Source organism: Choristoneura fumiferana, chromosome 15, assembly GCF_025370935.1.
Source record: "Choristoneura fumiferana chromosome 15, NRCan_CFum_1, whole genome shotgun sequence".
NCBI classification, from domain to species: Eukaryota; Metazoa; Arthropoda; class Insecta; order Lepidoptera; family Tortricidae; genus Choristoneura; species Choristoneura fumiferana.
This window is the reverse complement of record NC_133486.1, coordinates 1,815,059-1,832,953: the sequence shown is the minus strand read 5'-3', so window position 1 is coordinate 1,832,953 and position 17,895 is coordinate 1,815,059. Positions and strand designations below refer to the sequence as shown.

Below are 17,895 nucleotides of genomic sequence, written 5' to 3'. Positions count from 1 at the left end.
CCGTCTGTTGAACTTTATAGTAGATTATTGTCGTGGTCTGGAAGTAGGCAATTGCTGGCTGAGTATGAGTATTAAACGGACGAGCTTGCGAGTCCGTTTAACTAATACGAAGCCAGCAGCAGCAGAAAATGGTGAATAATTCTGAAATAGAATAAACTTTTTCTCAAAATATATTATAAAATTTAATTTTATTCCAATATTTTTCTTATGCTTTCCCGCCTTTTTTCATTAAAAATAAACTGCAGGTGTATTTTTCCACCGAAACACTACAAGCTATTTCAGACCCAATAGAAAAGTCCGGAGTTCCAACAAAATATCTGATACCGGCCATTAGACTTGGCTGTATACGACTTGTGCCAACATTTCCATGGCCTTTTTAACTTTAAAAAATTCATTATTGTCGAGCTAGCGCGCCTGCAATCTTTTTAACTTTTTAATTTTTCGCTGACCATAAACTATGCACTTCACCTTCTGATATGTAAAGAATAATGTCAACTTTTACGGTCATTTTTGAGAAAAGTTACTTACTTAACAAAAAAAAATAAAAAGAAAGAAAAAAACATTAATTCGTGACAGTTACATAAACGAAAGACAAACGAGGAAACATGTAGGCATGGAACTATCACGAAACGGACTTTCAGCGTAATGCCGGCTTGAGAGCCAGCGCTGGTCTTCCGGTGAGGGTTTTAGACCACTGGACTTTTTGTTTTCTGCGTAGTTTGCAGCTGCAGTTCGGTTTGTATATTGGTACTTTTTTAAACTGCAGTCCTATAAATAGAGCAACATTATAAAAAGAATATAATTGTAGCATGCGAGTTAATTGCTCACAGGCTGTCACCATGTCACCGAGTTAATAATGCTTGGTCTTCTTTATGTTGTTGTTTTGCGAAAGAAAAAAAATTACGCCTTTGCGGCGGTATGGCGGCCATTTGGAATCGCCAGAAAAGTATGGCATGGTGTATTTCGTGAATGGCTACTCGACGATGATTAGCTGTGCAAAAATTAGCCTGGAACAAATGGTTGAATTGTTTTTTTTTTTAATTAATGTATTCGCGTCGGTATGGCAGGCTGTAAGCCACATCGGAGAAGTATGGCATTACGCTACCGCCTACATCATTTTTTATCGACTATCGGAAAATACAATCATTTTTGTAAAACAAATCGTTCGATTTTCGCTATTTATCCGACACGTTCGATTAACGCCCAGGCCAGGATTGGGCCGCCGATACCAGCGCTATGACCATCATTTCACCCCTGAAGAACCGCCATACTGGTACAAATCATCTAATATTTTGTGTCACCATCTCCCGGTCTAAGTGTTGATTAGGCTATTTATAACTTATGCAGGTGCGATCAGCCAAATATGTGCGTCTACCACCCTAAAGTTGATAATCGTTTGCATGTCACAAAACAATAATGCCAATAGACGTGTCTATCAACTTGAAAGTTCGACTTTAAAGCAGAGTTTAGACTTGCAAGCAAAATCGTGCAAGTTGCATTACATTGCCAGGCCGTAAAGCCAATCGGTTTGTAATGGTCAATCGAGCGCCGCAATGTAATGCAACTTGCACGTTCTTGCAAGTCTAAACTCGGCTTAACGACATATGCATTTGACAGGAACTTGTTTAAAAATTGATAGACCACTTATTTGGCTGATGGTACAGTCACCAGCACCAATATCTGACACAACCAGCGTGCATAAATATCTGATACGACTCTATTTCTAGGGCCGGAAGGACGTGTCAGATATTTTTGCACTCTCCGCTGTGGCAGATATTAATGCTGGTGTTTGTACAGAACCTCATACCAAACGACACAATGTTAACGGAAAAATGACTGATTTACTATGTAACTTAATACTTAGGGTTTTCCGGGACAAAAACTATCCTATGACATTCCCCGGGACTTAAACAATATGTAAACCGAATTTCATCTAAATCGATTCAGCGGTGTTTAGACGTGATGAGGCAACAAACATTACAAACAGACTTACAAACTTTCGCATTTATAATGTAAGTGGGATAATATTAAATATATTGACCCGGATAACTCACGTCTTAAATCGAGTTTAGCTCGACATGTTTTGTCTTAAGTTAAGTGGGATAAACTAACTGTAATATCCATGCACAAAGATGACCGATAAAAGTAACATTATTAAAAAAAAATGTGTAGATTACACGTTTAAAAATGTTTGTCTATTTTATTTGGTCGGTGCAGTAATAGCTTCACCTAAAAAATTACAAGGTTAAACATATTTTTTATTGTAATGTAAATGTTTTGATTGTGATTGACAAATGTTTTCACAGAGCTCGGAAAGGGTGTTACTTTGAGAGTTTGCATAACATGGACATACCTTATCATTTAATGGTAGACTAGTCTTATGTGTAATTTTAAAACTGGCAGAAGGAACAGATGTGGAAAGTATTTTAATGTACAATTTTGCTCCTCTCACTTTTGTGAATGTAGAAAAGGTTTTTCTCTGTTTATAAGTAAATATTATATTAAACGCAAGAATAAATGCGTAAAAACCGGCCAAGAGCGTGTCGGACACGCTGAGGATAGGGTTCTGTAGGCATTACGAAAAAACAAATAATATTTATCTAAGGGTTTCGTATTGTGTACGGAATCTTCCAAGTTTAGGTATTTTTTATACTTCAGGCTGCTATTTACTCTTACGTAAACTACTAATAACTCTCAAGCAATCTTAGCCGCTATAATTTTCCTTGAACTTTTTCAAAATTTTCCGCCCAACAGTTTAGATTTAAGAGGGGGAGGGACCAAGGGGAATAGAGACTCATTTATGTATAGACTAGCCGTTACCCGCGGCTCTGTCCGCGTAGAATTCGGTTCACGCGCGTCCCACGGGAACTATGCAATTTTCCGGGATAAAAACTATCCTATGTCCTTCCCCAGGACTCGAACTATCTTTATACCGAATTGCATCTAAATCGGTTCAGCAGTTTAGACGTGATGAACTAACAAACAAACAGACTTACAAACTTTCGCATTTATAATATTAGTGGGATGTGGGATAGTGGGATATATAGTTTTTTCCACATTCTATGTAAACTTTAAGTACTTTTTCGTTCCCGTGTTGTAAATGGGTATTTATCATTTTTATAATTATAACCTATTATTACACGTAACTTCAATGTTAAAGGTGCTGAAACTGAACTAGCTATTATGATGAAAGATAATTATGTATGAGGTTGGTATGCATTAAATAATTGCCGTGCTCTGGTTATTGTATTATCTGACAATAATATGTATTACAAACACGTGACAGTATTTTTTACAGATCATTCACGATTCACGATCCAATGGCGTAAACTTTTATTCTTATTTGTTGTCATTTTTTATATTAGTTGGATGAAGGTCAATAGTAAAAACTTAAAAAAAAATGTTTTGACACTTACCACCGTTAAATAAGCCTCTTTCTTCATAACTTGTGATTCACATATAATCATAAAGTTCATACACACAATTATTGATAAACTTAACTTCACAATATCAATTCTCACCGGCATTTTTTCAACACACATTACCTACTAGCCGTAGTAAAACAACTAAATGGTAGTTTCCGAATTTAAAATGTAAAATATTTAATTTAACTTTTTTTTATTAATGGCCAGCTTTTTTAAACCACTTCTAGCAACAAGTTGCTTTTATGCTCGAGTTTCCAAATTCGAAATGTTAACTTTATAATATTGTTTTTGTTGATGGCCAGTACTTTTAAACCGCTCCAAGCCGCGCGGTGCGTGCTATGCGCAAGAGTTTCGTCCTGCCAGCGGTTTTATTGATCTGTCGTCGTACAATAATGCTAATGTTTTGTGTCTCATTACTAGATTGCGGGTGTCTCGCCGTAATGTTGTGTTTTTAAATAATTACCTCCAATGATCGTTAAGGGTATTTTTTTTTAATTAAGTACCTACTAATGTAGTTATTGCTGACGTCATTTAATAGAATTTAATAAATTATTTTAAATAAAAATGATCCATTACAATGATAAAGTAAAAAGATTCCAAAAATATTTTTAGTTCAATAAAAATTAAATAAATATATAAAATAAGTAAATTCAAATTAACATACGTTTTTATAGTGGTCTGTGTTTAGTTTTTGTTTAATGCAATTCAGATCTTATCAGATTAGAAATGACGATACATTTCTACCTAACTTTGTCTGTTATTTTTTGCACGGCATGAATCTACTATTTTAGTTCTGTTATGAGCATAGATTTAGTATTTCCTTAAATCAGTACCTATTACAAAAGTTAGAGAGAGAGCATTAGTTTACTATACGCGAATGTTAAAGAGAGGTAGACGAGACCATTTATCTTACGAGTTATGGTCCTATACCATATCAAGTATTGATATGATATTGGACCATAACGCGTAAAACTTCCAAAAAACTGTATTATTATTTCATAAGAGCACTGTTACGTTTAAAAGCTAATCCATACTAATATTATAAACGTGTTGTGTATGTTTGTCCGTCTTTCACGTCGAAACGGAGCGACGGATCGACGTGATTTTTGGTATAGAGATAGTTTATGGGCCGGAGAGTGACATAGGCTACGTTTTATCCCGGAAAAATGCACAGTTCCCGAGGGAACAGCGCGCGATAACCGAATTCCACGCGGGCGAAGCCGCAGGCAAAAGCTAGTTAATGATAAATTATGTATTATTAATTCAAAAAAAATATCCAAACTATGCACAAAAAGTATTTTTTTATGCGCAAGCGACGCGCGGTTTGCAAAGGCGCTGTAATTCCTTAAAATGTAGTACAAAGTTGATTTAGTCTTCGATACGCGTAAATACGCGTTGCCGGTGCGTTGTCTAGGTTGTGTTGGAGAAAATACTAGAAAACAGCTTTATTGGCTTGCGTCGATTACAATTTGGTGTCATTCATATCTACTAGAATTCCATAAATATAAATGAACGACATTGAGGCCATCTGATTTTGAACTATTAAAAGACAATTATGTAGCGATTAACATATATTATATACATATACCTAAAAGAGGTATTTATGGAAAATTTTACGCTAATATCTAGTTGGCTCATCAGATATCACATGTACTTAGCAAAAATTGGGTGCTTGGGTAAACAAATATTATTATAATTAGTGCGTCACTTGGATAATCATAAAATATTGGACTCGTTATTTTTTCTCAATGGAACAAAAAATACACTGATAAAACTCGTCAAAGTTCGGCAGTGGGGCTTAAGATAATGTTAAGTTTACACCTTCCATTTTCACAATATGTATTTTATTTTTCAGATAATGCAAATTGATGTGCGTCAAACGCAGCGTTTATCGCATAAAAAACCGAGCGCTTAAATGTGATATTTAAGTGCATTAATTAATTAATAATAATAATAATACCGGGTGTGGGTGGCCTATCATGTCAGCCGAAAGACGTCCACTGCTGGACATAGGCCTCCCCCAAAATATGAGCAAATAATTAAAACATAGATCATACTCCTCAAACTGAACAACATTACTTCAGCGACTTTTAAAAATAATTAGTTTTTAATTTTTATTACACTTAAGTTTATTCGAAGAAGCAATGTAAAGCAAAATGTTTGATGTTTGTAGGTACATTGCATTATTTAATTTGTATGAAAGGGAATTCAGACTGCATTATTTTTAAAAGTCTCTGACTAATGTTGTTCAGTTTGACGAGCGTCTATTTTTATTTTTATGATTAAACAGGTATAATATATCATAGGCACTTGACCAATTGGCCTAGTAAACTAAGCAATCCTTGTACTAGAACGGATAATATACTTATAGATAAATGTACTTCATAGCCTATATACGTACTGCTGGTTCAGTTTCAGAACAGAGGTTGTATTACGCGGGCCAGTGCGGATAATTAATTAATCGCTCGCATTGGCAGGTTCCTCACGATTTTTCCTTCACCTCAAAGCTCGTGGTCAATTTCAATGTAATCCTCACATGCAAAATTCAAGGTGCGGATTTGAACCACATCTGCTTAGAGATAAATAAATTCATGCATACTTAAATACATATTAAACATCTAAGACGCAACAACAAAGATTCGTATTATTCATACAAATATCTGCCCCGGTCGGGAATCTAACCCGGGACCTCAAGCTTCGTAGTCAGGGTCTCTATCCACTTGGCCATCCGGTCGTCAATAATATAGAATATATTATATTATTATATATAATGCACAGGCAGCTTATAGCTGATGCGTGCATATCATTGTTCACTTGTGTAATTGTCTTCAAAGTACTTATCAAGTCTGTTTTTAAAAGAATTCACTGAAAGTGCACTGATCACTGTCTCGGGCAAACTGTTCCACTGTTTCATGATTTTCTCTTATGGCTTTATGATTATTACCAACTATTATAGTTCTAATTAATCGGTATAGGTTAATTTGATTGCTTAGTAACGATATCTCTTGTCCGGGTGAGCGGTTAGTTCCAATGGAGTGCCGAAAAAAGTTTCTCGATGAGGGCTACGGCATAGATGTCGCTAGCGTCACTGCTTAAGTGACTAAGTAAGAAACAAACAAGCTGAGATATGAGGTGCATAGGGGAAATTCGTGTCGGTACCGTTGACCATCAGTGGTGTAGCGGTATAGCACGCGGTACGGATTACCGAGGACCTGGGTTCGATTCCCAGTGATGGTCTTATTTTTCTGTGTTTTTTCTGTGCATCTTTATTTCAGTTTGTATTTTCAATTTAGGTTTTACGGGATGACCGTAAAAGTAAAAATTTGGAATTGAAATAAAAAATACAAAAAGATTCCAAAAACCAATCTTATTATAGTTCTACAAATAACAATTAAGTACTGCGCGTGCCGCTGTGCGCACCGCGTAAGACAATGTTTGGTAATTAGATTATCTGATGCAAATTGATGTGCGTCAAACGCATTGCGTTTGTAGCATAAAACAACCGAGCGCTTTATACACAAGGTGAGGCGTGCAAAGCGGAATCCCACAAATGATAAATGTAAATAACCGAACCATAAAAAAATCATTTTTAACATTAACTTTTTTCTGACTGTACTTTTTGTTGACTGTACTTGCATTGTGACCCAAACTTCATTTGCATACCAAATTTCAAGTCGATGCTATTAACCGTTGAAGATTTCTGTCCTGCGAAGACGATCCTGGCTGGACTACCAGGATGTCACTACTAGATTATTGTATTGTCACGCGATTTACATGAGTATTCCAAATTTCAAGTCAATCTGGCTACTGGAAGTTGGTCAAATTTAACTTGCAAGATTTGTTTACAGACAGACAGACAACAGGACAGCTGAAATTAAATAAAAGCTTGTAAAACGCTCAAATTTGAAGAGCCTAAAGTCTGACTGTTCGGACGCCTGGCAACGCTATACACAAATAGAATGGTAACTGTACAAGGTCTTATTTTTTCCTTTTTAACACTAAAATTGTAGCCTTATTAAATAAGCCTTATTTAAAAAGTAACCGATTTAATCATTTAGTTTTCGCAGTTATTTTTTTTTTATTTTTCTGCACGCATATTATAGGACTTAATGGTTTCCGTTCGTTAATAGCTCTGTGTAATTTTTTTTAATGTATCGACATTTAATAAATTGGCTGTGTTAAAAATAAACAACAAGTTACCGTACTACTGTAAAGTATCCGATAGGCGTACATACATACGAGTACGTAATCGCGTTTTTTCTTTTTAGTCTTAAGTCAGTCGGGTTGTCGATTTTTTATTCATACCTTTCGATATTTCTGTGAAAATGGCAGCCTTTCATTTGACACCTTATTGTTACAATACAAATATTTCATCATATTTATATTACGTAGGTACTCGACATAATAATATGACGAATCTAATGATACCTCTATTATGTTAAAAGTGGTCCCTCTGAGGCTGTAGAATCAAAAAATCATATCTACATACGCTCAAAAAACATAACCCTCCTTGATCGCGCAAAAAGAAAAACTCATAATCTGAAAACTGTTATTTGAATTTTGTCTGGCCTCGGCTATAATCGATTTTATTACAGTTAGCATGGTATTTGAATAGATTATTGAATGATAGTAGATGAACGCGTGACTCGCTGTCTACAGATATACATATTAGACCCGTAGGACTACGTTTTGAGGCTTCAAAAATATTAAAGTTGTTTCTTTTTCGCATATAGCTTCCGGAGCGTTTGCCCAACCTAATACAAAAAATTGTGTCATTTTGGGTGCCTGCATAAGTAGAAATTTAGGTATTAGTGTTTTCCATTAGTATTTGACGAAAAAAAAATTAAAGACGAAAATTTTACTTTCTTATTAATATCTGAGCAGTAACTGATGTACCTAGGCATTTTGTGTCATATCCATCCACGGGAATCCTGATTTTTAACCAGTACCTAACATGTCGCCCAACTAACTCTAAAAGAATATTACAGTTTGTTAAAAAGATGTCAGACGTTTTAAAATACCGATATCTGTTATCCAAAATATTTTGTGTCAAATTCATCCACGATATTTATAGATATTAATTTTTTTTTAATACAATACCCTGTAAAACCCACAAAAGAAAATTCAAGTTGTTAGAGTTTACGTGTTTTGATTATTAACGGTGTAAAAAAACACTATTCATAATTTGTGTCATTTTCATCCACGGATTCTCATTATTTGAAAAAAAAACTACCACGAAACGTACTTCGCGCGAATGGCGAGCGCGGGGAAGAGTACATCGGGTGCTTGGGAGCCGGCTGGCAGCGTTCGTTTGTTTATATTACCCGCGGCTTCGCACGCGTAATCTGACAGTTTAATTGATTCCGAGATTTTACTGAATTCTCATGGGTAATCCCAAAAATTACATCATAGTTATCATTGACTTTGTATTAAAAACAGCTGTGCAAAATTTTATGAATTTAAGTCTAGCGCTTGTCATTTCGAGATTTTATGCCTATCCCATGGCAATTTTTTACGAGATACCTACCTAATAAGTTTTAGTTTTTTTTGCTGATTACTTTTGGTTGACTGTAATTTCATTGTTATCTAAACAACACTTCCGCACCAAATTTCAAATCGATGTCATTAATCACTGAGGAGTTCCCTTCTGAGGAGACGCTCCTGGCTGCTTTACCAAGATGTTACTACCAGATACCGGTGTGAAGTAAGCGGCCAAAAGTTAGCGGCCGATTATAACCCAACCCAATTAAGAAGTTTTGAGTTATTATTTGCATTTGTGAGGTCATAAGACTGACAAAAACACACACACTAGTTGATATATGATACAAACTAGTTTATATTTAGTAGTTAGTATGACACAAACTAGTTTATATTTAGGGACAAGTATTCAACCTGAACGTCTGGTGAAGAAAGAGAATTATTGCCAGCTACACCAGATTAAAACAAGCAGCATATAAAACTTCGAAACTAAAATGAAAAAAAAAACACCAACATGGAAATGCGAACCTCTTCAGGTCTTTCCATAAAATAACACTGGATACTAAATGCTTTCTACTAAAGCTGCAACTGCTAACTAACCTCAACTAGTCTAGGAGCCACGCCCGATTTAATGAAAGCGGTGTATTTTTTTTTTATAAAATGAGAAAAACGACATGTTGCAAATAGCAAATACGAACCTCTCCAGTATTTTGTGGCATGTTATTACGCACGTTGAGAGCTTTCGATCAACGCTTCAAGTGTCCAGTAACCTCATTTTAGTTTTGAAGAAAAGGTAGAATTAAAGTTAGCGGCCGAAAATAATCACAACAAAAATAAAAATAAACATTGATTAGATAACGTGTTCCTTCCAGATATTTTATTAATACGATTATGCATTTGAAAATATTTCCATCAAATCTGAAACTGCCCATAACCAAAGCCTAGTACGGGAGTTACGCCCGAATAAAAGTAGGCGGCCGAAAAATTTTGCAGTAATATGACAAAACGACCAACTTGGAAATGGGAACCTCTTTAAGTCTTTCCATATTATAATACGGGATACAAAGCTGCAAGAATTTACTAACCTCATCTAGTTTAGGAGCCACACCCGATTTAAAGAAACTGGCGTTTTTTTTTTGTAATAAAATGAGAATAACAACTTGTTAGAAATGCGAACCTCTTCAGTTTTTTCTGGCATATTATTACGCACTACGCCTACTTTTATTCGGGCGTAGTTCCCGTACTAGACGTTGGTTATGGGCAGTTTCGGATTTGATTGAAAGCTTTTTAAATGCATAATCATCTTATTAAAATTTCTGGATGAAACGCGTTTTCAAATTGTTTAGTTTTTTTTTTCGGTCGCTAACTTTAATTCTACCTTTTCTTCAAAACAAAACGAGATTAGTGGACATTTGAAGCATTCATCGAAAGCTCTCAGCGTGCGTAATAATATGCCAGAAAAAACTGGAGAGGTTCGCATTTCCAACATATTGTTATTTACATTTTATTACAAAAAGAAATACGCCGCTTTTTTTCAAATCGGGTGTGGCTCCTAAACTAGATAAGGTTACTAAACTCTTGCAGCTTGTATCGAAAGCTTTTAGTATTCAGTATTATAATATGGAAAGATTTAAAGAAGTTCGCATTTCCAAGTTGGTCGTTTTTTCATATTACTGCATACATTTTCGGCCCCCTACTTTTATTCGGGCGTAGCTCCCGTACTAGATGTTGGTTATGGGTAGTTTCGCATTTGATCGAAGCTTTTGAAATGCATAATCATATTAATATATAATATCTTTCCAGATATTAATATAATATCTAGGAGGAAGGCGTTTTCCAATCAATGTTTATTTTTATTTTAGTTGTTTTTTTTTCGGCCGCTAACTTTAATTCTACCTTTTCATCAAAACGAAACGAGGTTACTGGACATTTGAAGCGTTGATCGAAAGCTCTCAGCGTGCGTAATAACATGCCACAAAAAACCGGAGAGTTCCCGTTTCCAAATCGGATGTGGCTCCTAGACTAGATGAGGTTAGTTAACAGTTGCAGCTTTTATAGAAAGCTTTTAGTGTCCAGTGTTATTTTATGGAAAGATTTGAAGAGGTTCTCATTTCCATGTTGGTGTTTTTTTTTCATATGGTGTAGCTGGCAATAATTTTCTTGCTTCACCAGACGTTCAGGTTGAATACTTCTCCCTGAATATAAGCTAGTTATCGTGTTTTTGTCACTTTTATGAACACACAAATGCAAATAATAACAAACTTCTTAATTTGGTTGGGTTATAATCGGCAGCTAACTTTTGGCCGCTAACTTCACACCGGTAGGATTGTTGACGCTAAGCGCTGCTATTTTAGAGATATGCAGTGACGCGATAGCCAGGTTTTAGAGCTGGGCACACTCCTTGACCATACAAGATATCCATCTTCCTTTAAGTTCGAGTGAGAGAGAAGGAGCTTAGGGGCTAGATCACATCCTACTAATATTATATATGCGAAAGTTTGTATATCTTGATGTTTGTTACTCAATCATGCTTTAACGGCTGGGTAGCATTAGCTGAAATTTGGGATACTTATAGATATAGATATCGGTTTAAATTAACTACATATATGCGTCACGACACGACACGACAGATAAATACAAATCCGACTTTAGCGTCATAAGCAGGATCCACGTCAAATTTCGATCATTAGAATTTTCGAACTTAATGCCAATTAGTTAAAGTTGACATTAGTTTTGTCGAATGTCCTAAATTTAGGTGCTTTCTGCTGTTTGATACTATGAACATACCATTTCTAAATTTTTACATAAAATACAATACAATACAATGACTCTTTATTGTACACCAAAAATAGTAAGCGATACAGAACAGGTACACAGAATGAAAATTACAAGGGTAACAACAGGCGGCCTTATCGCTTAAGAGCGATCTCTTCCAGGCTTAGAGCAACGCGGGCTTCTTCGGAAGGGAGCAGCCTTAGCGGTAGATTACCTTTAAAATAGTTCTGGCGTTTGTTGCGGGGGGAAATGTGCATACAAGTGCAGTTCGGCTTACTTAGATGCAAAAACAAAACTGCCAACTGACTGTAATGACGACGTTAACACATAAATAATCCAACAATACACTAATAATTCGTTTACAGATGACTCCAAACTAACACATTGACAGTAACATCATTAAGTCATCGCTTTATCGCTTATGCGATTTATCGCTTGACTGATCCGAAATTTGTACCGCTAGGACTCGATGTTGGTAAACGAATCCGACAATAATGTACGTCTTTGTTGTTTAAATGTAATTAAATAGCAATAATACGATAACAATTTACTTCCATGTGAAATGTAACACCATAATTTTGCAAGCTTGATGTCCCAGATCTCTTTTTACAGCAGGAAACTGAACAATTCGTTATTTTTAGCACCGCCGCGTTCACTCGCGCTTCTCGATTCAGTCTAGTAGTTTGAAATCCGAGCGCGCCTTGTTTTATAAAATTCGTATGCCCAATTGGGCTTGTACTTTGACAGAGGGGAACGCGTCGAATGGCTACTCCCTTCCGCCCGGGTTGCTCTAAGCTTCCAGGCAACCTTTTTTATATATAACTATCAGCCTTTTTGATTCTTAAATTAATGTACCTATTATTTACATACTTCATTATTTGAATAGGTACTACATTCAGAGTATGCAAAAAAAGAAAGTTATGCAATTTGTTCATTACGTAGCGGAGATAAAAGTCAGTCAATTCAATACTCATTAAGTTATATAATAGGCGAAGTGCATAGTTTAAGGCCAGCGAAAAAAATGAAAGAGTTAAAAACATTGCAGGATCGCTATACTCGACAACAATGTCGCATTTAAATTTTATTATTATCAAGTCTCAAACTTGGTCACGGTAATATCTAAGTTGGCACAAGTCAGGGCTATTACGAAACTCGAAACTTGAAGTTCGTGTCGTGCGGTCCCTCTGACACTTACAGTATTTAATACGAGAGCGAAAGGGACAGTACGATACGAACTTCGAGTTTCGAGTTTCGCAGTAGCCCTGCTGTACCTACAGCCAATTCAATCTGGTTCCAGAAAAAAAAAAAAACATCTAGCAAATCAAAATAACAAAACAACTGATACCTACCCATTAGGTATCAGTTATTTTGTTAGAACCTCGGACTTTTTTTAATGTGTGTGAAACAGCTCGTGGTGTTTTCAGAGGAAAAATACACCTGCAGTTTTGATATAAATTAAATATCGTAATACATTTTGAGAAAATGTTTATATTAGTCTCGGCTGGAATAGCAATTGCTGGCTTTGTATAGTTAAACGGACTCGCAAGTTCGTTCGTTTAATACTCATACTCAGCCAGCAATTGCCTACTTCCATGCGACGACAATACTTGTATTATCTAATATGAATGCTTCCCATAGATGAAATCGTACCGAACGAACGTGTTTGCGTGCTTATGCCCCCGTCGCCCGCTTTCGACCGCGCGGCCGTTTCGACCGCAAAATTTGTGGATATTTTATTATTTTAAATATCGTGGGCGAAAATGACACAAATTTACAATGTCGATTTATCATGCATTTATGATATAAAATATTGTGAACTCTAATGACTATAATATTTTTGAAGCGTTTGTAGGTTTAAGAAAACGAAATAATTTAAAAGTCTTAAAAATCGTGTTTTAATTTGGCAAACTTTTTTTTATAGGCGTATGTAAGTAATCTGAAATAGGAAATAAATCCATTTCAAAACTTTAATTTTTCTTTTCACATGATTTTTACAAACTGTCCATATAACATTTGCACTGGACGAAAATGACACAAATTTGGTTTACATACTCCACAGGCTATCCTAGATATGATGCCATAATTATTTTTAACTTTAAATTTATTTTGCGAGATTTATTCAAATAAAAAATAACAACCACAAATCTTCAAATTGCTGAAAATGCAGGCAACAAAAATGACACAAAACGCTACAATAAGCTTCATAGGTACGACTGTACCCACAGGCAAAAAATAAGAAACTTTAGAATTCTTGAAACTTAATACCTCAAAATAACGTAGTCCTATCGGCCTAACGTAAAGTTTGCAAAGGATTCAAAGACAAGTTATTAAAAGAATATCTTATACCAGAAAATGTACTTTGCTACAAGCCCCGAGATTAAATGCAGAAATTTCTGCCGCGATTACCGAAATGGCGCGTAATCGGGACAAAAAGATCGAAACAGCACAACAACAGCTGGGAATAGGAATTACCGCTATTAATCGTGCAATGACAATACTATTGACCGGGGATGACAAAGTCAAAGCTATTAAACTATTAAGCGATAGTTGTCGCATTCTATCGGACTTGCACTACTGCGAGACCCAAGCACGTACAAAAATGATAGCCCCTGGCCTAGCAAAACCTTTCTTGAATATTATTCAAGACACTGAAAGGGACGAAATGCTGTTCGGAAGTAAGCTTCCTGAAAAGATAAAAGCTTCAAAGGTAATCGAAAAAACAGGGTTTACAAATTAAAAAACCGGTTCCGGCTGCAAAAAATACGACAACACTGCCAGTTTCGACCAACCCGCGCGGCAATCACCAGTATCAGGAAACTGGGCGGGCCCTTCGCGCTACCCGTCGAACAGGGGGGGCGTGGAGGGCCGAAGAAGACAGCCACGGTACGCAAGCCGCTACCGAACCCGTCATCCAGACCAGCGGCCAGGGCAAGCCCCGTGCCACGCAGCCGCAATAAATCAGGTACATGCCGGTAGAATAAGACATTTTTACAACTGCTGGTGTAAAATAACATCAAATCAGGTCATCTTAAATTGGTTAAAAGAGGGCTTTTCTATCCAATTCGGAAGTGAAGTATTCCAAGAATCAGTCCCTAGAATGAATTGGTCAGTCACAGAAAAAAGCGACATGAAATTGGCTTTACAAAACTTATTAGAACTAGGTGCGATTACACCTTGCACCCCGAGTGACGATCAATTCATTTCTAGGACTTTTCTTGCCCCAAAATCTAGCGGAGGCAAACGATTCATCCTGAATTTGAAAGCACTAAATAAGTTTATTCCTAAGTGTCATTTTAAAATGGAAGACCACAGGACAGCAGTTAAGCTTATTCCAAATCAAGGCTTTATGGCCACAGTCGATTTGAAAGAAGCATATCTGCTGATACCTATAGCGGATTGTAGCCGCAAATATTTACGCTTCCAATTTGAGGATGAAAAGCTGAACTTATCGACATATGAGTTCACAGCACTGCCCTATGGCCTCTCTGTGGCTCCAAGAACATTTACAAAGATCATGAGGGAGGTTATGACTTATTTAAGGAGTCAAGGTCTAAAATCAGTATTTTTCCTCGACGATATTTTATGCATAGGCGATGATTATAATGAATGTTTGCACAACGTTCAACAAACTGTAAAGTTACTAGAATGCTTAGGTTTTGTAATTAATGCGCATAAAAGTGTCTTGGAGCCTCAGCAATCTTGCAAATATTTGGGATTTATTTTCAATTCTACGGATATGACCCTAACTTTACCCACCGAAAAACGTGAAAGAATTGCCACGTTAGTTAAACAGTTTTTAGCACTACCCACCTGTACGATAAGAGAATTATCTCAGCTAATAGGCACGCTTATTGCGGCCTGTCCCGCAGCACGGTATGGCTGGCTGTATACCAGAATATTAGAGAGACAAAAATTATTAGCCTTGCAACGGTATACGAATTACAATAGTAAAATTAAATTGCCTGAGGTAATCTTAAATGATTTGATTTGGTGGAATAATCGGATATGGTCATGCTCTCACCCTATGTTACCCCTCGATTACGTATTAGAGATTTTTTCGGACGCATCTCGGACCGGCTGGGGGGCGTTTTCAAATAACTCCAGAGCACATGGAGCGTGGAGACCAGAAGAACGAGCATTCCACAAATCAACTAGAAATATTAGCTGCATTTCTAGCTCTCAAATATTTTGCCAGTGACCAAAACAATTGTTCCATTCTACTTCGAATAGACAATACAACAGCCATCAGCTATATTAACCGCATGGGGAGTACAATTCCCGCATCTTAATGAAATCTCCAGAAAAATCTGGCAATGGTGCGAGGAGAGGAATATTTGGATCTTCGCGTCCTATATAAACACGAAGGACAATATCGAAGCTGACAGGGAATCACGCAAAGTGACCCCGATACCGAATGGGAACTGTCTAATCCAGCTTTCAAACGCATAAAACATAATTTTTGGTCAACCGGAAATCGATTTATTCGCCTCCCGCGCCAACGCCAAATGTCACCAATACGTGTCATGGAAAAGAGATGCAGACGCAGTGGCCATAGATGCGTTCACAATAAATTGGAATCACACTTTTTTCTATGCGTTTCCCCCATTTTCGGTCATACTTAAATCATTACAAAAGATCATTCATGAGAAAGCTACGGGAATATTGGTATTCCCCGTATGGCCATCTCAAGCGTGGTACCCTTTATTAATGTCATTAATAAAATCTGACATTTTATACATGAACTCCAAAGAACATCTGGTGTGGTCTGATTGCAGATGCAGGCGCCAGCTGCACGAACACCTTACCCTGGGTGCAGCGGTGCTCTCAGGCTAGCGTACCAGCGACGCGGCTCCCTATGGTGACCTGGGAACTGATGCTAGCATCTTTATCTAAAAATACCATCCAGCAATATAATGTCTCATTACATTTATGGTGGAAATTCTGTGCACAGTATGATAGAGACGTTTTTGATAATTCGGTTGAGTTCATCATGACTTTTTTAACTGAGCAGTTCAATCAGGGAGCTTCGTATGGCTCCATTAACAGTCACAGATCAGCGCTATCCCTGTTTTTGGGAGACAATATTGGCAAAAACGAACTCATAAAACGCCTCCTGAAAGGCGTATTTAAGATGAGACCTAGCATGCCAAAATATTCCCACACATGGGACCCAAAATAGTGTTGGATTATATTGCTCAATGGTATCCAAACACGACTTTATCCTTAGAGCAAATGACTAAAAAATTAGTCGTGTTATTAGCCTTATGCACCGCTCACCGAGTGCAGACCTTATCATTGATAAGAACCAAAAATATACATTTTTGTCCTAATGGTGCCAAAATTATTATTTCGGACATAATTAAAACATCAGCGGCCGGGAGGGAGCAGCCCATTCTTGTCCTCCCTTATTTTGAGGAGAAGCCGGATTATGCTCGGCTACAGCTCTTCGAGACTACCTTGCGATGACTACCGATAAGCGACCTCAGAACTCTGAACACCTCTTAATAACTATGAAGCGTCCTCACAGGGACGCGACAGCACAGTCGATAAGCAGGTGGATAAAACAGGTTCTAGCGAAAAGTGGCGTGGACGTGTCAATATTCAGCGCCCATAGTACGAGGCATGCTGCCACGTCCACGGCTGCTGCCGCAGGGGTTAGCATCGATGTTATCCGAAAGACGGCCGGGTGGACCGCCACCTCACAAACCTTCGCCAAATTCTACAATCGATCAATAATTGACGAAAGTATTTTCGCAAGATCAGTATGCAGTTAAGCATACTTACTTAAAGCTAAGCAATGAAACATTTGTAAGACTGATTGTGCCTAATAATAATTACATACATATACTATCATAGACTTGTTATAGTCATAGCTAAGAATAAAACATGTATTGATTGAATCCTGTTTTATTTATCAGGAGTAATGCAAAACTTTACCTCTAAACAGCTACAATAATGTTATCTAAAATTATATCGAACAATGAAGCGAGGAAATAATAATATATGATCAAACGAGCTTCGCAAGCGAAGTTCGATCAATATTATATGACTCGCTTCATTGGAAGATATAATTTCCCTCCCACCCAGAAAACCCAGATAAAAGTTTTGCATTTATATGAATATCTCTGAAAATAATGAGGTTTAAGACAGCACCTCGGACGGACGAGGTGGGGTGAAATCAACTCAAGTACTACTTTTTTTTTAATATCTCTAAAAA

The 17,895-nt window shown here is 36.8% G+C and overlaps 1 protein-coding gene across 1 annotated transcript in view; it reads left to right on the top strand.

Moving 5' to 3' along the window:
* LOC141435546 (E3 SUMO-protein ligase ZBED1-like) overlaps nt 1-17,895 on the top strand; it is a 138,072-nt gene that overhangs the window by 20,651 nt on the left and 99,526 nt on the right. The gene's annotated exons all lie outside the window — the stretch shown is intronic.